Raw genomic sequence first — 26,142 nt, 5'->3', positions numbered from 1 at the left:
TCAATAGTCAGTTATGTTATTTACAACGTTTAATATCCTAGCATCCCCATAATGGGGGACAAAACAGATACTTTGTAAGAAGTGGCTTTACCAGTAGATGGAACCTGAGATTTAAACTCCCAATGATCACACTGTGTTTGGGATCCATTTGGATTCCCCTCCCAGGTCTTTGACACTTACATCTGCACTCATAGCCACTCTGATATAGGATTAAAGTCAAACCATCATCTCCAAGCACAGACAACGGAGAATGCTTCATCACATGACATTTTGAAAAGTGGATGGATAGAATGTGAAGGTAAACTATACATGGCTCAGACAAAGGTAACCGTTCTGCAGTGATGGGGAAGGAGGGAATCTCTGAGTTGCCCCGTATCCTTCCGGTGTCACAGAGGCTGAAATGACACTTTTTTTCCTGCCCCTGCTCCTCTTCATTTAGATATAATTTGAAAAGTTCCCAATAGAACTGCTCTTCAGCACAACCCAGAGCAATGGGAGAACAACTGGCAATGATACAATCTGAATCACTGGTGACTCTAACAATAACTTTGCAATAGGAGGAATGCTATAAATGTGATGTTCCCTTGTTTCTTATGGAAAGGGCTCACTCAAATTACTCATGAGACAATGGAGTTGATAGAAAGGACAAACTGGTCTACCTCAAAACAGCGCAAACTGTAAAAAGGCAAAAATGGGCCACTCATCTGGTCAAACTGAGGGATAATGGTGCTGCAAACAGTTCAAACAGCTTCAAAAGTTACTGTGTGGGAATCAGTGAAATTATTAAAGAAAAATAAAGTATTGATAGCCCTAGAGGCTTTTATAGTGTTGATCTCCTTGGCAGATTCTCTGATGGCTAACATGAGTTGAGAGCCAAGAGAAGGTTTTCCCACACTCACTGCATTCATAGGGCCTCTCCCCTGTGTGGATTCTCTGATGTTCGGAGAGGGTTGAGCTGCTAGTGAAGCTTTTCCCACACTCACTGCATTCATAGGGCCTCTCCCCTGTGTGGATTCTCCGATGCCTAATAAGGTGTGAGCTGTGATTGAAGGTTTTTCCGCACTCACTGCATTCATAGAGCCTCTCCCCTGTGTGGATTCTGTGATGTTCAGAAAGGGCTGAGCTCTTAGTGAAGCTTTTCCCACAATCATTGCATTTATAGGCCCTCTCTCTTGTGTGGATTATCTGATGCCTAATAAGGTGTGAGCTGCGATTGAAGCTTTTCCCACACTCACTGCATTCATAGGGCCTCTCCCCTCTGTGGATTCTCAGATGGCGAAAAAAGCCTGATCTGTGAGTGAAGTTTTTCCCACACTCACTGCATTCATAGGGCCTCTCCCCTGTGTGGATTCTCTGATGTTCAGAAAGGGATGAGCTCTTAGTGAAGCATTTCCCACACTCACGGCATTCAAAGGGCCTTTCTCCTGTGTGGATTCTTTGATGCTTTATAAGGTCTGAGTAGTCAAATAATTTCTTCCCACCTTCAGTGCATGTATTTTTTCTCTTTCCCATGAGGATTTCCTGCTGTGTTGTGGTTTCGTTGAGGTCCGTCTGAGTTCCCCGACAGGAAATACATTTATCCACTTTCTCCCCTGGATGGTTTCCCTGCTCTCTTTCTGGTCTGTGCTGAATCTCACAGGAGTTTCCCGGCTCATGATTGCAGGACACATTCCTTTTCGATCTCTGCGATAATTCTCTGTGTTTATCCACTTGCTCAACATTTCCCTGCTGAGAATTCTGCTCATCTTTCTCACGTACCATTGCATCACCTGCTGTGGCAGAGACAGAAACCTCAGACAGGGATGGAAAGGGGAAGGCCAAACCAAAACAAGTGCTGGAGAGAGGTCAAATACAAATCAGGAACTGAACTCCCCCAAACTCTTCCCCCAAATGTAGTGGTGGGATTTTATGTTTGTATTTTATATAATTTGGAATGAAGAATAAAGAATAATTATGTAGCATGTATTAAGTGTATTGGTGTATGATCTGAGCACATCCTGCCAGCCACCCTTTTTGAATAACAGAAAGGAATGGCTAATGGGCCAATAGGTAGAGATACATCAGCCAGAATCTGTGTCTGGACTGATTTCAAGGCAGTAACAGACCTTTGAGGGTCACCAATTTGTTGCAGGTTTAGCATTTTAAAATAAGCAAAAGAATGCCATGATTGTTTTCTTTTGCGTTGCAATTTGATGTTCCTGTTCAAAATGTTCAGTGTAAATTAATTCTGGTTTGTGTGTGAATAAGGAATGTACATGTTAAGAGGTAAGTGTGAAGGTCATCGCTGAACCAGATGTACGAGGGAGGAACTGAAGAAAGACATAAGGGCGCCAGGAGGCTGCAACACACCCCTACTGAAATGTCAGAGGAGGGCAGACTGATGATTCTAAAGATGAGACAGGCAGGGCCACCCAGAGGATTCAGGGGGCCTGGGGCAAAGCAATTTCAGGGGCCCCTTCCATAAAAAAATTGCAATACTATACAACACTATATTCTCGTGAGGGCCCCTACGGGGGGCAAATTGCCCCACTTGCTCCTCCCCTCACGGGCGGCCCTGGGAAAAATGAACTTTCCACATCTCGGCACAAACCCAGTTTTGAGAAAACTTCTTTACAAGGTATCACTGGTTCTCAGCATCAGCTAGTGCTAAAAGGCACTAAAGCTCATTAAATGGGTTGGACAAATATTTTCCATCAAAACTTTTTTTGGATCGAAAACTAGGGGTTTTTAAAAAGCAGAAAAAAATCACGGACAATGTCTGCTTTCCTTCAAACTTTGTTGTGGTTTTTTAAATTGAAAAGCTGAAATTAGTCCGCCAAAACCTGAACATGGTTTGGGGTTTCAGAAGTGTGTGGCCAAATATATGCTTGCTGTGTTTGATTGCTTAAAGAAACAATAAAAAAATTCTGCTAAAAAAAAAATCCAAAACTTTTGAACCACCTCAGCTTGCGACCAAATGCCTGAGCCCATCCAGGCAGAGATTTTTCCAGGTTTCTGATACTCTGCTGGCTTCCTTGACTAACATCTGTCTGCATAACTTTGGGTTCACTTACCTTAGAACATAAGAACAGCCATACTGGGGCAAACCAAAGGTCCATCCAGCCCAGTATCCTGTCTACCGACAATGGCCAATGCCAAGTGCCCCAGAGGGAGTGAACCTAACAGGTAATGATCAAGTGATCTCTCTCCTGCCATCCATCTCCACCCTCTGACAAACAGAGGCTAGGGACTCCATTCCTTACCCATCCTGGCTAATAGCCATTAATGGACTTAACCTCCATGCATTTATCTGTTTCCTAGAGACTGGCTCCACGGGGTCCCTCACAAACTGGAGACGGTTACTGTGGGTTTGTCTTTACTATAGCTTATGTACATACTCCACGAACTGAGCATTTGAGCTTGTCCAGAATCTGGGATGAGCCTATGTTGTGAAAACTGAAATGCTCAAAATAGCACATGCATGTGAATGGACACAGGGTGCTAAATAAAATTAACCCAGAGCTTCTCAAACTGAGGGTCGGGACCCCTCAGGCGGTCATGAGGTTATTACTGGGGGTTGCAAGCTGTCAGCCTCCACCTCAAACCCCGCTTGCCTCCAGCATTTATAATAGTGTTAAATATATTAAAAAGTGTTTTTCATTTGTAAGTGGGGGGGATCACACTCAGAGGTTTGCTGTGTGAAAGGGTCACCAGGACAAAAGTTTGAGAACCACTGAATTAACCCCTCTGAAGCCTCAGGGAATGCAGGGGGGGGGGTCTCCCTTCGTAGGGTTGGGAAGGATATTGCTCTTCTCATGTGATCCCTCCCCCAGTGCCTAATTTTAAATGAAGCTCCCCTCCCCTGACACGAATCACCCTATGGCACTGAAATTAAATACAGACTATAACTTGGCATTTGAGAAGTGAAAGGGATGGGAGCCCTAATGGAAAAGCTAACAGCTTGGCTCTTCTGCAAGCCTCAAACTGCTGAATGAGCTTTAGGGTAGGGAAGGCTGTGCCTCCCAAACAGCCTGGCCCTGCTCCCTATCCGACAACTGATTACAACATGACGGTGCAAAACTCATTGGTCCCTATGAAGGAAAATCAGTATATAACCAGGGTGCCTTGCCATGAAACTTTGGGTTCATCCTGCCAAGACTTCCCCAGAGGATCATGTTGCAATTGACAGAACCCGGCTCCTCCTACCCATGATCAAACTAGCTGGCCACTAGGTTGATCTGGACTTTGGACTGGTAACTATAACATCGACTGGCGGGACAGTGTGTGTGTGTGTGGTGTGTGATTGAATGCATATGATAATTGTTGTATCTTCAATAAATGCGGCGTATTGCCTTTTCCCCTGAAAAAGATCCTGTGTGCTTCTTATAAGCTACCCCCAAGGTAGCTAGCTAGCACATCTTGGAGGGACTGTTCAAATTAAGTGGTTCATCAAGACACACTTGGTTGACAGTGGATCATGGGAGAAGCCCATCTACACTGAGTGGACTGTCATGTAAATGTGCTGTCTGGAATCTAGGTAATGGCTTCCTGCAATGACTGAGGGAAAATGGGCATGAACATGTGACTTGCCCATGTGACTCCAAACTTCATCCTGTTGCTCTAATTTTCCACAGTAAGAACCATGGGATGCCTTTCACACGGCAAAAGCTATAAAAGGCCATGGAAACACCTCCATTTTGTCTTCAATCCTGCTTCTTACCTCCAGAGGAACTTTGCTACAGACTGAAGCTCTGAGTAAAGGACTGAATGACCCATCCAAGGTGTGGATGTACTCCAGAGACTTGATTTGAACCTGCAGTTTATTCCATCACTGCTACAAGCCTGAACCAAGAACTTTGCCATTATGGATGTAATTGATTCCCTTAGCCAATTTTAACTCCCCCCTTTCTTTCTCTTTATGAATAAACCTTTAGATATTAGATACTAAAGGACTGGAACCAGCATGATTTTTGGGTAAGATTTAAATTGTGTATTTACCTGGGAGTGGCTGGCCCTTTGGGATCAGAAAAAACTATTATTTAATGACACTGGTTGTAAAGAACCACTTATCTCTGAATCCAGTATTTTTTGTGGTGATCTAAGAACCGGAATGCCTGAGAAAACTGCCTTTATGTTTCTTGTTAGCCAGTGTGGTGAAACAGGAGTTTACTTTTGTGGCTGGTTTGGTCTATCTTATAAAAGGACAGGAGTATTTGTGGTACCTCAGACACTAACACACTTATTTGAGCATAAGCTTTTGTGGGCTACAGCCCACTTTATCAGATGCATGCTTATGCTCAAATAAATGTGTTAGTCTCTTAGGTACCACAAGGACTCCTGTTCTTTTTGCGGATACAGACTAACATGGCTGCTACTCTGAAACTTATAAAAGAATATCCACCAGTTTGGGGTTGTGTTTGCCCTATTTCTCAGCAGTTCGTTCTGAATTTGGCATCCTCAGTTGTGACCCACTAAGGCTCGGTGACAGGAGGGGGCTGGGTCATGGATTTAGAGGGAGTTAGGTGACCCAACATTCATACAGTCTCCCTTGGGACCGCCCTCTTTAGGGTATGTCTAAGGTGCATCAGGGAGTCGGCCGCCTTCCAGGCTGAGTCTCATGCTAGCGCATTAAAAATGGCTGTGGAGACATTGCTTTGATGTTAGGGCTCCGCTTGGAGTTCAGACCATCCAGCCCACCCACCCCCCTCAACCCCTGGCTTTAGAACCCAAGCTACAGCCGCAACCGACAGCGCCTGCACCGGTATTTGTAGTGAGTCAGCATGGACTCTGGCTGGGAGGCAGCTTCCAGACGCAGTGCAGACATACCCTTAATGGGCGACACGCTCGCTTTAGCTTTTTCCAAGGGTGAACCCTGGTTCCCCTTAGAACCATAGAGTTAAAAGGACCACAAAGGTCATCTAGTCTAACCCCCTGCCTTTTGAAAACCTCCAGTGAATAACCTTCCACCACCTCCCTAAGCGTCTGTTCCATTGTCCTACGGTTCTTCCAGTTAGGAAGTTGTCCCTGAGATTTAATCTAAATCTGCTGTGCTGTAGTTTGAACCCACTGCCTCTTGTCCTGCCCTCTGTGACAAGAGAGAAGAACTGTTCCCCATCCTCTGTATGGCAGCCTGTAGCGGGGAAGACCAGCAGGGACCACAACCCGCCCGTTGGGCTACAGAGCCAGGAAAGCCACCTCCACCCCTCCGGAAGCTGAGGGGCGGGACAGGAAGCAGAAGTACAAAGGGAGGGGGCCCTGCAGCTCAGGTGGGCTGGAGCTGCCGCGGGAGACAGACACTTATCACCCGCTGCCGGAGTGGGACACTGAGGACCTGCTGGGGCGGCCACCAGAGGACTGGCCAGAGCTCCCAGGGTCACCAGCCAGTCGAGGTGCCAACGAGCTGATGGGCTGCCACAGACCACCAATCCCTGGGGAAACGGAGGCCAGAGGTACCAAACCCTGGAGATTGTAGGAAGTAGCCCAGGGAAACTCGACCATCGTCTGGCTGAGTGTTGGCCTGACACTAAGTAAGGGTGTTGTGGGCGGATCCCCCCGATCCAGTGGCGGATTACACTGCCACTGCTAGGACCCGGGGCTGGGACCCAGTGGAGTCAGGTGGGCCGGGGTCCCCCTACCTCCTGCCACCCACCTTCGGCCAGGAGGCCTGTGTTGGTCGACCGCCCGCCGAGCTAGGACGCTAGACTGGTGCTTGCCCTGCCTGAGCCCTAGACTGTTTGGTGCTCGCCCTGGGCAAAGCCCTCATTGTTTGCTGCCCCACCCTGCCTGAGGGCCTGGGCTTGGCGACTTCGCAGCTCTGCCCTGGGACAGACCAGGAGGGACGGCCACACACGCTCACACGGCCTGTCGAGTCTTTGAACGCCACTGTCATATCCCCCCCCCCATTAACTCATTTCCAAACTAAACACACCCAGTTCCATCAGCCTTTGCTCACTGGCTTGTGTTCCACCCCTTTGACCATCTTTGTCACTTGCCTCTCGACTCTTTCCAGTTTCTCTACATCCTGTCTAGTCACTGGTGACCAAAACTGGACCCAGGACTCCCCTGAGGCCTAACCAGTGCTGAGTAGAGCAGTACTATCACCACCTGTGATTTGCATGCTATGCTTCTCTTAATGCATTTGCTTCTTTTTGCATTACCATCACGCTGTTGACTTTGTGTTGAGGTTGTGATCCACCACAACTCCCAGATCCTTCTCAGCAGTGCTGCTGCCATGCCAGTTATCCCCCAGTCAGTATTTGTGCAATGGGTTTTTCTTCCCGAAGTGTATCACCTTACACTTGTCTTTGTTCAATTTCATTGGCGTCTAAAGCCCAGTTTGCCAATTTATCACGATCCCTTTGAAGTTTTGCTCTACCCTCCAAAGTGTTGACAACCCCCCCAGCTTTGTGTCGTCTGCAAATTTGATCAGTATGCTCTCTATTCCTACATCCAGGTCGTTAATGAAGACGCTAAATAGCAACAGACACAAAACAGATCCCTGTGAAACCCCATTTGAGAAATCCCTCCAATCTGACATCATTCCAATAATAGTTATTCTTTGCTTGTGGTTGTGTAACCAATTATATATCCACTTAATGGGAGTTCTGTTGAGCCTGCATTTCTCCAGCTTACTCATGGGACTGTGTCACACGCCTTTTGAAGTCCAGGTTTTTTAGCCACCAAACCAGTTACCCTATCAAAGAAGGATATCGGGCTGGTTTGTCATGCTACGTTCTTAGTAAATCCATGCTGGCTGCTACCGATTACCCCTTCATCCTCTGGGTATTCGCAAATTGAATATTTTATACATTGCTCTAGTAGCTTCCCTGGTATTGAGGTCAGGCTGACTAGGCTCCAGCTTCTCCTTTTTCCCCTTTGTAAAGATGGGCACTATGTTAACCCTTCTCCAGTCTTCTGGGACCTCTTCTGTCATCTGAGTTTGCAAATATTGCCAGAGGCTCTGAGATTCCATCAGCTAATTCTGGGCTGAACAGCAAGAAAGGAGGTGGGGGGCTGGTTTGGGGGATTAAGAGCTCTGTTATCAACATTTGAGCTGTTGAGCTTGAGTTGATGGCTGCCATCCACGAGGAGTCATCAGAGGGAGGCGGGGATTTCAGTCTGGACAGAAGGAGACAGGTCTGGAGTAGAGCGGTAGATCTGTGACTCATCAGCATACGGACAGTAGCTGAATTTGTGTCTGGGGTGAGATTTCCCAGAGATAAAGTGCAGAGGAAGTGACCAAGGACTGAGCCCTGTAGAACCCCCACAGAAGAGTGGAGTGGGGGTGAGGAGGATCTTCCTAAGGACACGCTGAAGAAGTGGTTACAGAGGTAGGAGGAGAACCAGGAAGCAGACAAGATGTCAAGACGACGACCATGGTCAGTGGTATTAAAGGCGGCTGACGGGTCAAGAAGAATAAGGGTGGAGCACTGGTTCTGAGCTTTGCTTAGGGAGAGGTCATTAGAGACTATGGCAAAAGCATTCGCAGTGGAGGGCCCCAAATATCTGCCTCCCTGAAACCTTCCCTTCCCACTGCCACCAGATCCTTCCCGCTCCTTGGAGAAACCACTCCCCATCCCCTTCCCACTATCCTCAGTCTTTTCCAGTTCCAAGGATCCCAGATCTCCTACCCAATCCCCCCAGCTCCAACAGCACCACTGCTGGGACCTCCACCCCCTTTCTCCATTCCCAGGCTCCCACTCCCCCAAACCACCACACTCCCTGTTCCCAGGAGATTCTGTCTCTGATTCCTCACCTCCTCTTCCTTCCATGGTACCCATCCCTCCCTGATTTCCTCTAGTCCTCCACATCCCTATCTCTTTCCTCCCACTACACTCAGCCTTCCCTACCTTGTGGCACCCCACAAGCACTAGCTCCCCCATCATCTTCTCCACTCCCACTGCTCCCTGCTCTCCTTCCCCCTACCCCCCAAGAACTCCTGAATAGGAACCTCACACTGCTCTCACAGTCATTGGCTGGTTGGGTCAAGAGGACATGCTGTGGCCACTGCCTCTGACCCACTCATTCATCTGAGTCGGAGCCGTACCACTGTTAACTTTCAGACTAGGTGTATTGTGCGTTTTGCTTGCATTCTGAAGGAGTTCCTCTTAGATGTTTCCCCCTGATTCCAAAATTTCAGGGCTGAGAGCAATATTTTAAAGTGTTTTAAAATCCACTCTGGCCTCTTCTGAGCTGCAAAATTTTGTCAGCATAGCTCTGTTTGTTAGGGGTGCGAAAAACCACATCCTTAATTGATATAATTATGCTGGGAAAATCTCTCATGCAGACACAGAGTGCTGAAAAGTCTATTAAAAAATAAGGAAATCAAATGCCCATAACCTACATCAATACAGTACAGGTTGCCCAGTTCTGCTTCATGCCTTTCCACTAGGTGGGTGGTGGCTAAACCTAAACCTCTGAAAACCAGAAGAGCAAGAGTTAATATACACACCGCCCTTAAATGCAACCTTAACTCTGCCCCTGGCCCTGCAACTGGTACTAGCCACTGAGAATGGCTCAGTAAGTCTGGTGCAAAGGTTAAGAAACTAACAAAGGAAGTGGAGGTTTCTCCATTTCTTGAAGTCATCAAGTCGCAGTGGATGCCTTTCTGAGGGCGGATTGAGTCCAACACAAGGTATTCAGCTCAGTACAGCAGTAACTGGGTGAAATTCTATGACCTGGTTATACGGGAGGTCAGACTAGATGACCTAATAGCCCTTTCTGGCCATAAAATCTATGATTCCAATATAGCTATGAAGGACTAGGAACGTGCCACTGTCTGTGTTGTGTTCACAGATGGGAATCCCAGCATTTCTCCACATGCCTCCAGCTGTGTGCACTGGGTTAGCTGTAGCTGTAACTGGATGGTGGAGGGAGGAGTTGGAGCAGCTTGGCAGAGTTGTGACTGTGATATGAAGGGAGGTGCATGTGAACCCTGAGGGACCTAGTCTGCCCCATTTCAATGCACTCAGTGGGCTGTTGCTGAGACAGGGCAGAGCAAAGGAGGCATTGTGGGGCTGGCGTGAACCTTAACTCTTCATTTTCCCTTCCAAGAACCGAGGGGACGGGAATCCTTACCCAGCGAGGTCACATTCTCATAGTTCTCCTGCATGACGTCTCTGCAGAGGGCTCTTTGACGGGGGTCCAGCAGAGCCCACTCTTCCCTGGTGAAATACACAGCCACCTCCTCGAAGGTCACCGGCCCCTGAAAGAGCAAGAGCCCCCCACTCACAACCTGCTGCCCCACTCACAGCCCCACTATTCATGGGGGAGAGGAGCCAATCAAATGGATGCTCTGAGAGAGAGACAGTCAGCAGAGTCCCACCCCCACCCTGCTCAGAGCAGCCAGGAGGCAAAACAGGAGGGGAGGTAGAGATCCCCTCACCCCCCCCCAGCAGACGGAGGGGGAAGGGTCTTCTCCTCCATCACACACCTACAAGCCAGAGGCTGATACGGGGGATGGGGCCCCCAGCAGGCTCCAGGGTCGGCTCCCCAGTAGGAATCCCAACAGGCTTCCCATTGCCAGCAGCTGGAAGGAAGGGAGGGTTATCTACTCTAGGCCCCACTGGTGGGTAACCTCCCACCCCCTCCTTCGAATCTCCTAGCCGCCTCTGGCCAGTAGGTTCATGTTCTTGCACTGGGAATCTGATACGTTTCCCCAGCGCTGTCCAGGGTTCCCCCACCCCCAACACAACCCCATTCCACAAATAGGGTCATTTCCTCCCCCAAGGCCCATGGGTCTGTTCCCGGAATCCAGGACTTGGGTTAAACAATTCCCAGCAAGTTTGTCTCATGCCTTGTCCCCCTCCCTTTCTCCACCCTGGGTGTTTCCTGCCCCCATCCCACCTCCAGACTGAGCTCCCCCAAAGATCCCAGGCCCTCAGTATTTCCTGCCCCTCCCCCTCCAGCAGGAACCCACTAGCAACCCCGCAATAATCCCTACCTGGACTGGCTCCACTACAGCCAGTTCCCTTCCCTGTCCTGTGGGACGCTGGGACAATCTGGAGCCAAAGGTGGGCGTTACTCTGCCACCTGTCAGGGTGAGAAGGGTGACAGGGAAGCTTTCAGAAGTTAGTTCCTGTCACATCATGATCTTCCCCGGCGCTTTCCCTGCACAAGATGTTTCTGACTCGCCTGATGGGAAAATATTCCATCACTTTATCACAGCCCAGACCCAGCCCCTTCCACCAGCACTAAACCCACTGTGCTACTTTTAAAACCCTGAGAGCAACTCCCTCAATGGTGGGGACCAGGTGGAGGCAGGGACAGGACAAAGTCTGCCCAGTGTAGGTGCAGTAAATTAAATGAAGTGGTGATAGCTGGAAGGCTTGGTCAATAGAGACAAATAGTGGACCATGAAGTGGGGCTCACTTCCATTTTATGTATTATCTTCCTCACCCTCATGCTTCAGGGTTTCAGCCAAAACTGCTAGGGGTCAGGAAGGGATTTTTCCCCCTCTATGTATTTTTAGAGGGTTTTTTTAATCTCTTTCCTCTGAAGCTTCAGGAACGGCCAGAGAAGAAGACAGGATATTGGGCAGGGTGGATCTCTCTCTCTCTCTCTTTGTGCTCCGATGCTCAGAGTCTAACTGATCATTATAGGTGGGATGTGGAAGAAATTTTCCCCCTGGGTCAGGTTGTAGGTGACCTGGGGGTTTTTCATCTTCCTCTGCAGCGTGGGGTGTGCGGCACTCACTAGGATCACCCAGAAATATCTCACTTAACCATTTCCCTGCCACTGCAGGGGTCTGGGGCACTGGGGCACCTCGGTCCCTCCCATTCTCTGCCTGGGGCATGTAAGAGTCTAGTCTCCTGGGGGCTGCAAGACGTTGGTCTCACTCCAGCTGTTGGGTTTAGTGGGCGGGTGCTGGGGGTGTTGGCAGCCAGTGCTAGACAGGAGGTCAGACCAGATGATCCAGGGGTCCCTTCTGGCCTTAGACTTTATGACTCTATGACCGGATGTGGACAGGTTTGGGAGCTTGTGACCGCCGCCCCCCCCCCTCACTTATTTCTCCTTCATTTTCTGACTTCTGTTCCCCCCCATCCCTTCCTCTGCCTGGGAGACTTAGTGACCAACGACCCCTGGGTTCTTTTGCTCTCCTGCGATCGCTGACAGCACTCAATGCCAGTCTGAATCAAAACTTTCTGCCTCGTCCCCATTTCTACTGACCACCGCAGGGGTTTCAGTCTCGCTGGCTGGGATACAGGCAACGAAAGGGTTACTGTGCACAGCTGCAAACTGCCTCATTTCACAGCTGAGATAAGTAAGCAAGTACCTCTCAGTGGCAGTCAATTTTTTTCTGACCCCTGAACATTTACTTAAAAAGTAAGAATAAAACATGTATCCCTGCTGAGTCTATATATCACTTGTATATTTCAAGAGGCTGGCAGAGAACACTGACCACAGTGAACAGGGGACTGCAGGAGTGGGGGAGTGAGATTTTCTTTGCTTTAGATCATAATGAAACACTCAACATCTCTCAGCCTCCTGACTGCCTTTCCTGACCCCCGGGGGTCACAAATCACCAGCTGAGAAACACCAGCCTAGATCATTCTTTTGTATCGGCATTGACTACGCATGGGAAGAGAGTGCTACATGGTGTGAATGAGCCCAGAGCAATGACATACATGGACCAACCCTGGGAACTGTTAATTCCAGTAACACCCACGTTTTGAACTCTCTGCCTTACTTCACTGTAAAAAGAAGACAAAAGTTCATAAGATCTTACAATACCCTATAGCAGCAAGTTGATGAAAAGTAGGTTAAATTCTTTCAGCCACGAAGGCCATGCACAGGTGCAAGACGACCAACGACAGAAAATTCAATTAGTCCAAACAAAAGGGGGCTAATGATGTCGTTCAGGGCCAGCACTAAGCTCTGTGCTTGGTAAACAAGAAAACGTGGCAACAAAGCTACCTAGCCCAAATTTGGCCTTAGGGACATGGATTTAATTAGTAAACAAAATAATAAAAAATTAACTATGCCACCTACATAGAGATGGGGGCGGGGGGGGAGAAGAGAAAATCATCTCCCACCTCACCCCTGACATGGCAACACTGCTACTAAACTGATATATTTCCTTTCTGAGAGGCTTTGTTTTCATTATATTTTAATTTGTGTTCCTTCCTCTTCTCACGATGCACGTTTATTAATTTGCACTTCATTTTGACCATAGTTCTATCCTGTTTCTCAGAAAGGCTCTAAGGGCTTGTCAGTTAAAATATGTTCCAAAGAGACCCATTGCTCCCGTGATTAGTGACTTTCTTAAAGTCTCTCAGTGCTTCTAAGTTAAACTAGTTTTCTAAAAGACCACTCTTTTTAAGAGCAGGATTAGTAATGAAACTTACCCTCTTTCCCACAAGCCACTGCCTCTGTGCCGCCTTTACTGTCTGGTGCAACACCTTCAAATAATTCTGCTGAGGATGTTTCCCAGAAATTAATCATCATCGGGATGGCTAGGAATGTATGGGGAGAAAAAAAATTAAGATTCTATATTAAATGAATAAAATCATTCCAAGAAATATAAATTAATTTAAGGCATAATGTAAGCATAAAAAAAGTTTAGAGCAAAAGTTAATTAAAAGAACTAAACAAACATTGCATTCTTAAAGAAGTGCAGGTTATGCAAAAAAATTATATATATATATATATGATGGATAGATAGATAGATATAGATAGAATTGCTGTTTTAACCAAATTAGATGCTAATAGCTGTTTTATTTATTTAAAGTGTAAAAATCAGCTACAACCTGTGTCACAAGAGGTAAATAGTGCACTAAAATAATAATAAGTTAAAAATGTGACTACATTACCAATTTAGAGTCACAACAAAAAAAAGTCTATATTTTTTAAAAAACTAACTATACTCAGCCTTTGTATTTTTTTTAAAAAAAGTATCAAGCAGGCACTCAAACATAGGAAAAGTTGTCAAAGACAACTTAGTGGTCTTTTAAAAAAAAGCTTTAAAATCAGACTACGCAAACTTAATTAAAACACTATTAATATTACTGCAATTAAAAGGGCAAACAAATTCTTAAAATTAATGTAGTCAGTAAAAAATGCAATAATTAAAGAAAGTAAAGGAAAAACAATTAATGAGTACTAAAAAACCTGCAAAACGCTTTAAAAGCTTACGTGACATTGATGAGCTAAAATATTTAAGAGACAAGTCAGTTGAAAATACAGTGGTGCAAGAACAAAGTAACATCCCTTCCCATCGTTACACAGCTTCCAGGTGCTGGAGGCTGTGATCCCCTGTCGTTAACATCGTTATTGGTCTGAAATCTCTCCATGGCCAGTCAGAGACAGACACGTACCTGTGTCGCTCCCCAGCCCCCGTCGCAGTGTCTCTAAGGGAAGGAGAAGATGGGAGAGATGAGAATTCAGTCCCTCGCATTCATGGAGAAATCCCCATTGCTTATTAATGGAACTGCTGTTAACTACGAGATGGTGACAGAGATCAGAGGCCGATAACGCAGCCGCTGCAGACAGAGCCAGCCCCACAGGGCTGCTCCATGGGGAAGGGCGACTCGCTGAGCTGGGCTGTGAGATGGAGCCGAGGATCAGTGACATCACTAGAGTCCCCGACTCCTCCCCAGGGCGAGGGTCGCTCTAACCAGAGGAGACGCCACCCGCAGACTCCAATTACCTTTGAATCCCAGCAGCACCTCCTGCAGCATGGCACTTTGCAGAGAGAAATCACTGAGTCTCTTCTCCAGCTCCACAAACGACGGCTCTGGCTTCCGAAACGTCCCATCCTCCCTGCTGGGGAAAGGAGGGGTGAGAAAAAGGCCTGAGCCCCAGACCTTGAGCCCAGCAACCCCCAAACTCCAGGAAACCTGGATCTGAGCTTTGCAGCCTGAGATGGTCGTTGTCATGGTGAGTCACCTCAGCCCTGTGCTCCCCAGAGAGACGGGAAGTGGGGAGACACTAGAGCAGGGAACGGAGACATTGTTCAGGAGCTTTCTCAGGGACACACTGGTTCTGTGGGGGGCAGAGCCACCCCCTACGCTGGGTTACTGCAGGAACAAGGGGCACCAGCACGGGGATCATGTGGAAAGGGAGGAGACACAGAGCAGAGAGTGGGCAGGTCCTACATGCTGACAGTGGCCACAGACAGAGCTCAGGGCTCCAGCAGGGAATGAGCCTGGCCCCTTAAACACCAAATCCCCCGAACCCTTCAGCTGAAGCAGTAACCCTGGGGTGTCCAGCTCATTCGCAGAGGGGGCCACATTGCCCTGTCCGTTACGGCCAGTGGCCCGGGCATCAGGTTAGGACTCTGTGCCCTGTTCCATTCACAGCAGAACACCCACTGCTCCCCATGGGACACCCACGTACGAGGAACAAGGGGAGAATCTGCCCTTCGCATCAGAAATAAAATTTTAGTTCTTAGTATTTTGCCAAGTCTTTGTCTGTCACACTCAGTGTCACTCAGGAGGAAAACAGCCCCTTCCCGGACACCCTGTAGGGCCCTGCTGGTTCTTCCCTGTGTTTTACTGCCTTTCCCACCCTCCTTTCTCCATTTCTCTCTTGCTTCCTTGTTGTTGTGTCTCTCCTCTGTTCTTCCTTCCCTACAGCAACCCCCTATTCCCACCCTGCAAAGGTTTCACTCCCGCCCTCTCCTGATCCACCTGCTCAGGTGATCACCAGGGAACATTCAATGTTGACATCAAAGTGTTGTTATTTCAGTTGACACCCCGATGACATTAACAGGGGACAGGAGAGTTCACGCTCTCAGAGCTACGGCTTCAGGCTGCTGGCAGCCCCAGCAAGGCAACGCTGTCTCCGTTTACACTGGGGAGGTGCTGAGGGCCAGCAACTCACTTTAACAAATGTGAAAGCTGAGATTCTGCACCCTCGGAATACGTGACGCGGCCACATCAGTCCAGGAGACAGGCCTGGTCCGTCCCATCGGCCCTGGGTATAGCAGCCCTGCTGTGACCTCCTTAGCGATCAGACAGTAACCGGCTCGTCTCCTACCTGAGTCAGCCACTAGGGGAGCCAGAATCACACGCTCCCAGGGCAGGGGGCAGCTTCCTATTCAGCGCAGTTATCAAACCTAACGGCCCATGAGGGGGAGCGAAATGGAGCCCAGGACTTACCTGCCCCCAGTGCTCCCAGCACCCTAAAGAGGGGGAGAAAGAGGAGGCCATCAGGGGGAGTGTCCCTGGGTGGGGAGGCCTCCTGCTCTGCAGGGGTCACCACTGAGGCCGCGAGCAGTAGGGGAATTTCAGGTTTACATTCCCAGAGCAGCTACCCGCCCCCCCGGGACTTTCCAGGCAGAAGATATTTCTCTGCATTAAGAATCAAATTCCCCCCAGTGCCGAGAGACCCAGAAGGCCCCTGGCCCCACTAAACCCATTAACCTGCAGTGTGAGGGGCCTTGGGGCCTGGCTCGGGACCTCAGCATGGTGGGAGAGGGGATTTCACCCTCCAAGTGCAAATGCAGAGAGTCATTTCCAGGAGAGAAGGTCTTGGGGCTGCAGCATCCAGGACTCCCAGGGCCCATCCCTGGCGCCGCTGCCAGACTCACTGTGTGACCTTGGGCAGGGCTCTGCCCCTCCCTCTGCCTCACTTTCCCCATTTGTCCCAGAGGGATAATGCCCCTGACCCCACTCTGTAAAGTGTTTTGGGGTCCAGGGCTCAGAAGTGCCTATAGAAACGCTGCGTATGATCCTTGCAATGACAGCCTGACCTGCAGGGGTTGGCTCAGCGGCTGCTGCCCCTTCTCTCCTCCCCTCTCGCTGAGCAGGGAAATCTCCCAGGACAGGCTGCAGACGCCCTCATCCCTTCTCTGGACAATGGCTCTCTCTAGCTCCTCCAGCCGGGCCAGCAGCCGCTGCTCTTGCTCCTCCAGAAACCCTCGCAGCTCCTGCCACTCCCAGACGATCTTCTGCCTCTCGGCTGCCGTCTGTTTCTGCAACCACAGGGAGAGGGCGGCTCAGTAACAGGGGAACATAGAACATAAGAACGGCCAGACTGGGTCAGACCAAAGGTCCCTCTAGCCCAGTATCCTGTCTTCCGACAGTGGCCAATGCCAGGTGTCCCATGGATCAAGTGATCCATCCCCTGTTGCCCATTCCCAGCTTCTGGCAAACAGAGGCTAGGGACACCATCCCTGCCCACCCTGGCTAATAGCCACTAATGGACCTGTCCTCCATGAACTTATCTAGTTCTTTTTAGAACCCTGTTAGCGTCTTGGCCTTCACAACATCCTCTGGCAAGGAGTTCCACAGGTTGACTATGTGCTGTGTGAAGAAATACTTCCTTTTGTTTATTTTAAACCTGCTGCCTATTCATTTCACTGGGTGACCCCTAGTTCTTGTGTTATGAGGAGTAAATAACACTTCCTTATTTACTTTCACCACACAAGTCACGATTTTATAGACCTCTACCATATCCTCCCCCCTCCCCCCCAAGTAGTCTCTTGTCCAAGCTGAACAGTCTCAGGCTTTGTCTACACTGGCACATCTCTCCTGCCAACAAACAGCAGCTACTCTGTGCGCCTGTTAGCGGCACGGCTGTAGCGGCACAGCCGTGTCGCTAAAAGCTGCGGCGTGTAGCCATAGCCTCAGTCTTATTCATCTCTCCTCATACGGAAGCTGTTCCGCACCCTTCATCATTTTTGTTGGCCTTTTCTGAACCTTTTCCAATTCCAGTGGGGTTTTTTTTTTTTTTTTTTTTTGAGATGGGGTGACCAGATCTGCAGGCAGTATTCAAGGTGTGGACATACCATGGATGTATATACAGGCAATACGATGTTTTCTGTTTTATTGTCTATCCCTTTCCTAATGATTCCCCACATTCTGTTTGCTTTTTTGACTGCTGCTGCACATTGCATGGATGTTTCCAGAGAACTATCCACAGTGACTCCAAAATCTCTTTCTTGAGTGGTAACAGCTAATTTAGACCCCATCAGTTTATGTCCATTTGGTATTATCTTTTCCAACGTGCATTATTTTGCATTTATCAACACTGAAATTCACCTGCTCGGTAACTGGGGAAAATCATAAATGCGCTTCGGGGCGGGTGGCAGAGTTATTTACCAGAACACAAGATCTCTTGCGGTGGGGGATGGGAAGTTCATTTATCCCAGGAAGGGAGGTGGGATCAGGGCCGGGGTGAGCTGTACATCACCTACAGGAGGGACACTTCTCCCCGAAACCTCATCAACTTGCACTGAGCCAAATCCTCCATCTCTGCAGCCCACGTTTCATCTCCTTCCTCCCCATCCCCCCCAGGAGCTAGAAAGGATCCCTGGTCACTGTGACATCCAGACAGCCCGTGGGCAGGGGCTCTGGGCTAACACAGACTGACCCTGTGCTGCCCAGCAGCCTCCTGCATCCTAAGGGCATCATGTTACCCCCGTGTCTGACCCTGCAGGCTCCCTGGGCTCCAGCGGGGATGGGTCCCTGGCTGAGGCTGGCAGGGTGGGCCCTGCACTCACCAGGTCATTCTTATGCCAGGCAAACCTCAGTGGCGGGGGGCTCTGGGCACCTACCAGCAGCTCCTCGCTCTGCCGCTGCTCCTCGGCTTTGGCTGCTTCTCTCTCTTTTCCCAGAGGGGCCAGATGCTTTTGTGGGGCCTCCTGGAAGAAGCAGGGGAGGGAGGGTTAGAAACTGCTGCAAACCTCCCAGCTGCCAGATTTCAGGGCCCGTCCTGCCCTGCAGATGCCTGGGCAGGGTCCCTGGGACTCAGACTGAGAGGAGCTGGTGAAACAGGGAGCAGCTTTTCCAGAGGAAACGCAGGGCCCCAGGCTGCAGGGACAGGGGTGCAGCCCAACCCCCAGCTCCCCGGGGCCTCACCCACATCCCAAGCAGCCAACTTCAGACAGTCCCCCACTTTCCCCAGCGCCAGCCCCCAAAGCTCCCGCAGGGCCAGATCTGAACACGGAGCCCCCCAAACATACCCCAGCCCTGACCCCCAGCGCACCCCAAACTCCCAACTCCCCCACAGTCCCCCCCCAGCCCTGACCCCCCCCGCCACACCCCAAACTCCCAGCAGCCCCACAGTCCCCCCCAGCGCACCCCAAACTCCCAGCAGCCCCACAGGCCCCCAGCGCACCCCAAACTCCCAGCTCCCCACAGGCCCCCAGCCCTGACCCCCAGCACACCCCAAACTCCCAGCAGCCCCACAGGCCCCCAGCCGCTCCCGCCCGGCTCTGACACTCCAGATTCCCCCCCTCGCTCCCGGGCCCAGCCTGGGCTCCGAGCTCTGCAGCCGAGCCGCGCTCCGGCCCCCTGCAGCTCCCGGGCTCCGCCCCGTCCGGGCCACTCGCCCCCGCAGCCCCGGGCAGCCCGCTCCGGCCGCGGGGAGCGCGGGGACCCCCCGGGCAGGGGGCGAACCAAGCAGCCGGGCCCGGCCCCTCCCGGCAGGAGCGTGTCCGCCCCACGCGTGTCCCCGCCCCGCGCTGCCCCCGGCCCCACCGCGCTGCCCCGCGGGCTGCAGGGCTGGAGCAGCCCCCGCGCTGCGCGCCCGGCCCCGGCCATGGCCCCGCTGCCGCACACAGGGGCGGGGGCCGGGCGGGGGGGGAGCAGGAAGGGGCGGCTCCTCCCCGGGCCTGGCCCCGCCCCCGGGCCCCTCGCAGGGGGGTTGGGACCCGCCTCAGCCCGGAGGGGGCAGGAGAGGGGCCGGGTCTCCCCAGGGGAAAAGCGGGGGCGGGGCTGGTGCTGCTGAACCATCAGACCAAGGAGCCCCCGGCGGAGAATGCAGCGAGCGCGGGTCAGTTCAGCGCTGGGGGTGGGACCCAGCACGTGTCAATCACCTGCCGCTAAAGCGTCTAAATCCCCTGGGCACAGCTCGCCAGGGCACAGCTCGGGAGCTGCACTGTGACTACATCCTGCAGGAAGCCCCCCTCCCCCCACAGCAGAGTGGCGCAGCGGGAGCGTGCTGGGCCCATAACCCAGAGATCGACGGATCGAAACCATCCTCTGCTAGTTTGGTTTTTATTACAGCCCTGGAAATAACCCAGCTGCCTGCGTGTGTTCAGAAAAGAAGAACAAATTCTCTCCCTGTTCACCCTTCCACGGTGATTAAAGGAAGGAAGAAAGCCCCGGCAGAGCCCTGCCCCACAGAGTCCCCTCCTGGAGGGCGAGAGATGGGCAGTGACTAGGGCTCCAGCTCAGGGTTGCCAGGTTTATATAACTTTTGGTCATGCCCAGAACAGGGTCCAAGTCCTGCCCCTCCCCCTCCCCCTCCCCCCCCATCTCTGCCTAAGGCTCTGGGAGGGAGTTTGGGAACATGAGGTGCCGGTTCTGGGATGGGCAGGGCAGGGGAGGCAGTTTGGATGCAGGAGGGGGTGCATGCTCTGGGAGGGAATTTGGGTGCATGAGGTGCAGGCTCTGGGCTGGGGCAGGGGTTGGGGTGTGGGGGGGCAGTGGCAGACTCAGGGAGGGAGTTCGGGTGTGTGCAGGATCTGGGCTGGGGCAGAGTGTTGGGGTGTGGCACCTTATCTTGGGAAGCTCCTGAAAGTGACCCACACCCACATCTGGCAGCAACTTCTACATGGAGGAGGCCGGGGGGAATCTCCTGGGGCCACTGCCCACAGGCACCACCCCTGCAGCTCCCATTGCCGCAGTTCCAATGGCAGAGTTGGTGCTTGGGGCAGGGGCAGCGTGTGAGAGACACACCCCGCAGGGACGTGCCAGGTGCTTCTGGGAGTGGTGCGCCGTGCAGAGCGAGGGTGGGCAGGAATCCGCTTTAGCCCCACGGTGCTGCCGGTAGTAGTGGCAGGAGCCCCCAGGCCCTTTCAAATCGCCTGGGGCCAGCTGATCTGACTTTCTGATAGGGAAGCCCCAGGAGTGGTCATGCACCCCTCATGAGCAGTTCTGGGGAGTCTTTTGGGGGCTCCTGGAGTAGTCAGCAGAGAGGTGCAGCCTCACCACAGAGTCTGTTTCCCTGGAGGGGAGAGGGGGCTGCAGGGTGATATCCCACCTCTGGGCATCCAGGAGCCTCTGCTCCCCACTGTCATGCTGGAGCCTCCACATTTATTTATTGGCAAATAAAATTTGCAGAATTCTAAAATATTGTGCACAGAATTTTTATTTTTTTTGGTGCAGAACTGACTCAGGGAACCTGCTTGGATTGTCACTGCTTGGTGAACCACTCAGCCACCACACCAATGCACAGACAGAGTGCCAAGCCCTACTGCTATGTGGGGGTGGGGGTGGGGTGGGGTCTGGTCATACACATTCAGACTGTTCGCTCCCCCAGCTACAAACCGCTGTTGATTTCCCATTTAGGACATTAGCCGTTACTGACAAGGTTTGTCCAGGTTCTTTTCTTTATCTCATGCTGCTAGTTAGAAGGATCAGTACTGATTTTGTTTTTCAAAAATACACAACCCCCTAAACCTGCTTTTAGCAATCAGAATAATTTACTGTCACCTTATTTTTGCCTGCCCCAGCACAAAAGAAGAGGCTTTTGTGGGTTTCCTGACTCAGAGGATGAAAATGACCGTGTGTCGGGCCGCACTGCTGTGAATCGTTGTCGAGCGGAACCCGTTGTTGGCATTGGTAGTGTAGACCCAGCCTCAGACTGGGTGCTGGCCAGGGGAAGTATTGCCCCTAGAGACACCCAGGGGTGGTGTGGGATTGTCCCAGGTTACTGGGTGGGGGCTCGAGCGGGTTCTGTGATGTGTTGTTAAAAAGGATCCCAAGATATTGAACCCTGGGCCATGTTGCTGCCGACTCCCAGTGGCAGAAGGGTCACAGAGAGAAGCAGGGGGAGGGGAGGAGCACCAGTGAATTTACGCAGTTATTCAGTGAGGCAGAGGCCCAGCCGAAGGAACTACCTGTGCAAGCCCCTGGGCAGAGGGGATCTGTGATGGCCTCGGCACTGGAGATACAGCCCAGGGATGGGGCAGTAACTGGAGCGGGGAAGATTTGTGAGCTGGGAACCCCTCTCCCCGGGGATTTCCCCTGCAGGCCTGTTTCAGGGTCTCTTTGCTCTTTCCCTGTGTAACCCAGTGGGGCTCAAACTTTTGGAACTGGTGACCCCTTGCACAAAGCAAGGTGCCGAGTGCGACCCCCTCCCCACCATCAATTCAAAACACATTTTTTCATATTTAACATTATTTTAAATGCTTAATTTATAACCCAATTCTTTAAAATGAGTTTAACTTTTCTCACCACTTTTAAATTCAGCCTAGAACACACGTCGATTGAATTATTGTTATAAGCAGAAAAGGGTTTTAATTAGTTACTGTTTAACACTGGGGTGTGAAGACATTTGTCAATATCACTTTTCACAGCAGACGTTGTTCCATTGCCACCCTCACTGCTGCTGCCTGCAGAGCTGGACGGTTTGTGACCCCACATAATAACCTCACCCCACGAGGGGCTGTAACCCCGTCTGAGAACTCCTGGGCTGCCCCTTCCCGCTCTGGCTGGGACACTTGGCCCCTGTCCCGTTCCCAGGGGCACCTGCTCTCCTGGAGCTGGATCGGCCACTCCTGAGGAGCCAGAGCCGGGGAGAGGGGATGTCAGTGGGGCCAGCAGCGCTGGGAGCCACAGACACAGGGGCAGAGATGGGCTGAGGAGGGCTGCTTGTGCAGAGTCACTTCCCTGCCAGCCCCCAGTGCTCCCCCCAGCTCCCTCCATCCCCTGGGGCCTGCCTTAATTCAGACAGTCCCTTTCCCGTCATATCCCCAGCACATCAGTGATTGCGATAGCAGGGGGCAGGTTTTCTGGGGCACTGAGCTTTGCCAGGGGGTTGGTGGCTCCTTTCTTTCCTCACCCTGGAGTAAACTTTTCATTCCATCCTTGATGATTCATGGAATAACAACAGCAGCATGAAGAAAGAGGTGGGCACAGCGGGTCTCAGGGGGGGAGCAGAGAGGTGCAAGCGGCGGGGTGGGCTGGGCTGGGCAGGGAGGTGATAGAGAGGTGTGGGTGGCAGGCAGGATGGGTGTCACAGGAGGGGCAGAGAGGTGTGGGTGTTGGGCAGGATGGGTGTCACAGGAGGGGCAGAGAGGTGTGGGTGGTGGGCAGACCTTGGGGCAGAGGGTGTAGAGGCATGAGCAGCAGGTAAGGAGGAGGGAGGAGAGGAGCAAGCAAGAGGCGGACTAGCTCCTAGGGAGCTTCCAGAGCTCATGCCCAGCCTCCCCACATGCAAGAGTCATGGGCCACCTGTTCTCTGGGTCGTCACTAACCAAGCCCCTCCCCAAGCTCTGTTGATGGGAGAAGCCCTCCTGTTGACACAGCGCTGTCTGCACCAGGGCTGGGTTGATAGAACTGCATTGCGGGGGGGGGTACATTTTTTTACACCCCTGAGTAATGTAGTTACACCGATCTAATTTTGCAGCATAGACTTGTGCAAAGAATCACACACCCACCTTAGGAGTAAATCTTCACCTGCTCCTCTGCTTTACAGAATCCAAACACGAGCAAAGCTTGTCAGGCCCCTGTGGGGGTTGGCAGACAGTCAGGTGTGGGCAGACAGGATGCTTTAAATAACAGCAGGCACCATGGCGTAGCTGGTTACAGCCCCTGTTTAGTAAACAGGAGATCCTGGGTTCACCTCCCAGTGGTGATGTGGGTAGTGGCTTTTGGGGCACCTGGCATTGGCTACTGTCAGAAGACAAGATTCAGAGCTAGGTGGACCAATGGACTATCCCAGAATGGCTATTCCTGTGGTTTAAATTACACTCACAGGCACTGATAACAGAGTTACTGAGCATTTGGGAGTTAAGAGCTGATAGGTCAGTGGTCCAGTCCCCACACAGATGACCCCCCTCCCTCTGGGACAGGGGCAGGTCTGAGCTCTCACCCAAATGCTCATTGTGGCTGCCAGAATCTGTGACAGAATTACAGAAAGTTTGGGAGTTAAGCGCAGAAAGACCAATGGAAAAATGCCATGAGTCTAAGGTGATACTTCACTGTGGCTTTACCATTTCCACTTGATAAACTCCCTCCCAACTTTCTGGGCTCCTAGAGCAGGGTACAGAGCCTGAGCCCAGACACAGACACTGCAACTTTAACCAGACCAAGCTGCAGGATCCTGATTAATATGACATGGGCCAGCCCTGGGTGTTTCATTGTACTGGAGACGTAGACTAATGTTATGTCTACACTGTGATTAAAACACCCAGGGCACCTGTCTCAAAGCCCGGGTCAGCTGACTCAGGCTTATGGGGCTTGGGCTGCAAGACTATAAAATTACAGTGCAGACATATGGGCTTGAGCCCAACCTCTGAGGCCCCACGAGGGGTGAGGGTTTCTGAACCCAGGCTTCAGTGTGAACACAAATATCTGCACCACAGATTGTAGCCCCTCAGCTTTAGCTCCAGGAGCCCAAGTCAGATGACCCAGGCCAGCCCTGCTGCCATCTTTATCCCAGGAGAGATGGACTCTAAGTGCGTCTCCATTGCAGTGTCAGCCCAGGTGTGGCAGGCTGTGCTCAGAGCAGCACCCTGGAAGCCCCATATTCACCACGCTCATATAATGATGACATGGTTTGTACAAAGTCTGCCTTGTGAGGTATGATTTCAAAAGTCTTGATCTGTTGAACATTAATATCGTGTTGGATTGTGTGTGCTCGCATTGGTTGGGAAGTTATGAAGTTTTGCTCTGTGTGCGTTACTGAGATATGTTATGAGGTTGGGAAATGCCCCCCACCAGCCTTTCAGGTGTGACAATGGAGGAGCCAGACTTGCTGCTGGCCCATTGAAGGTATCCACACTGCCAAGGACTATCCCAGGAACTGTGTACAATGCAGACTTCTCCGAGATAGCACAGCAAAAATGGACATTGCTTGACTCACATCGTAGCAAAGGAGCTTCCTAGCAAGTCGGAAGAATCTATGAAAGAAGGGTAGAGACATCATGACTTGGCCTCTCTCCCCCACAACTCAACATCTGGAAACATATCGGGAGGACAAAGACTGAACTGAACTGATTCAGAAATCAGAAGCGAATAATAACAATAATACTTTCAAACCAGTCTCCAAACAGACTAGTATTGGGTTCTCAGCAGAAAATTTTCAGTTTGGGGAATTTTGTTTTCTCAGTCAGACTTTGCCAAGGGAAACAGGGAGAAAATGTTTGAGTTGCCTCCTTCAGAACAGCTTGGCCTAGACACTAGCTCTGGTTCACTGTTGTAGCCTTGCTCGGGTTGAGGATATTTTAATAATTTGGGGAGGTCCTGGGGTGTTTGGGGGAGATGATGAGGATGTTACCTTTTGAGATAAAAACTAAGAAATATGAGACTAGAGAATTTCTTTAAAAATCTGGGATTTAGACATTTTATTTAAAGCAAGGAGGGTCTGAGTTTCTGAGAAAGTTTTAGTTTGATCTGTAATTGTACCAAAGGGGTAGATGGTTGTCTATAAATAAAGAAGGTCTGAAGACTAAACACATCCTATGAGAAAAGGGTTTGAACCCGTGCATGCAGAGCACAATAGATTAGCAGTCCTTCACCTTAACCACTCAGCCACCTCACCTAAACTAGCAAAAAAAAGGGACAGGAGGAGAAATCTAAGGTCGGCAGTGATAGGGCCAATATGGAGTTTTTAAATACTAAGCATAAGCAGGGGCTGAATGAGCTGGGGGAAAGACTTTAGGAACAAACTGTGTTTGCACAGACACACCTACTCTGCCTAGGTATGCAGCATGATGGGGCCGCTTCCACAAAATGAGCAGTTTTGGCTGGTGGTGGGTTACAAATCACTTTAGGATTGAGTGGAATGAAATGTTATTATCCTTCCTGCATGAGTGAAGGGCAGCAGAACATACCTAGTCCGTCCTGATGGAGGGGTGGGTGGGTGAGGAATAGCTTTTATTGGACTGCATAGATGTGATTGAGGACATCCATGGTTGTGGCCCCTTGGAAGCCATTGTCAAAAACAGGGGCTGGGAGTGGGGCTGTTGCTTGCTGGGGAGGAGGGTGCAAACAGGGGTAAGGGGGTCAAGGCCAGGATGGGAGTCAGGGGCCCAGGCTGAGGGTGGGGTTGGGGAAGAGCTGGGGAAGAGGTGGGGCTGAGTGGTGTTATCTCCCTGCCCTCCATGGGGGCTGGCTCGGGCCCTGAGGTGCCCCCATGAAACTTCATCTGTGTCCCCCTAGGAGTCATGCCCCACATTTTGGGGACCACTGAACCCTACTCGCTAAGCAGGGGCTAGTGATGCCAAAGCCCGGGGAAAGGGAGAACAAGTGCAGGGGCTCCAGAACT

At 51.0% G+C, this 26,142-nt stretch overlaps 1 pseudogene; it reads right to left on the bottom strand.

Moving 5' to 3' along the window:
- Positions 1-969: 969 nt before the first annotated feature.
- The window catches only part of LOC120375680, a 1,085,709-nt pseudogene continuing 1,060,536 nt past the window's right edge, over positions 970-26,142 (bottom strand).

The sequence above is a fragment of the Mauremys reevesii genome, linkage group 12 (genome assembly GCF_016161935.1).
Source record: "Mauremys reevesii isolate NIE-2019 linkage group 12, ASM1616193v1, whole genome shotgun sequence".
NCBI lineage: Eukaryota > Metazoa > Chordata > Testudines > Geoemydidae > Mauremys > Mauremys reevesii.
This window is presented reverse-complemented; position numbering and strand designations above follow the sequence as displayed.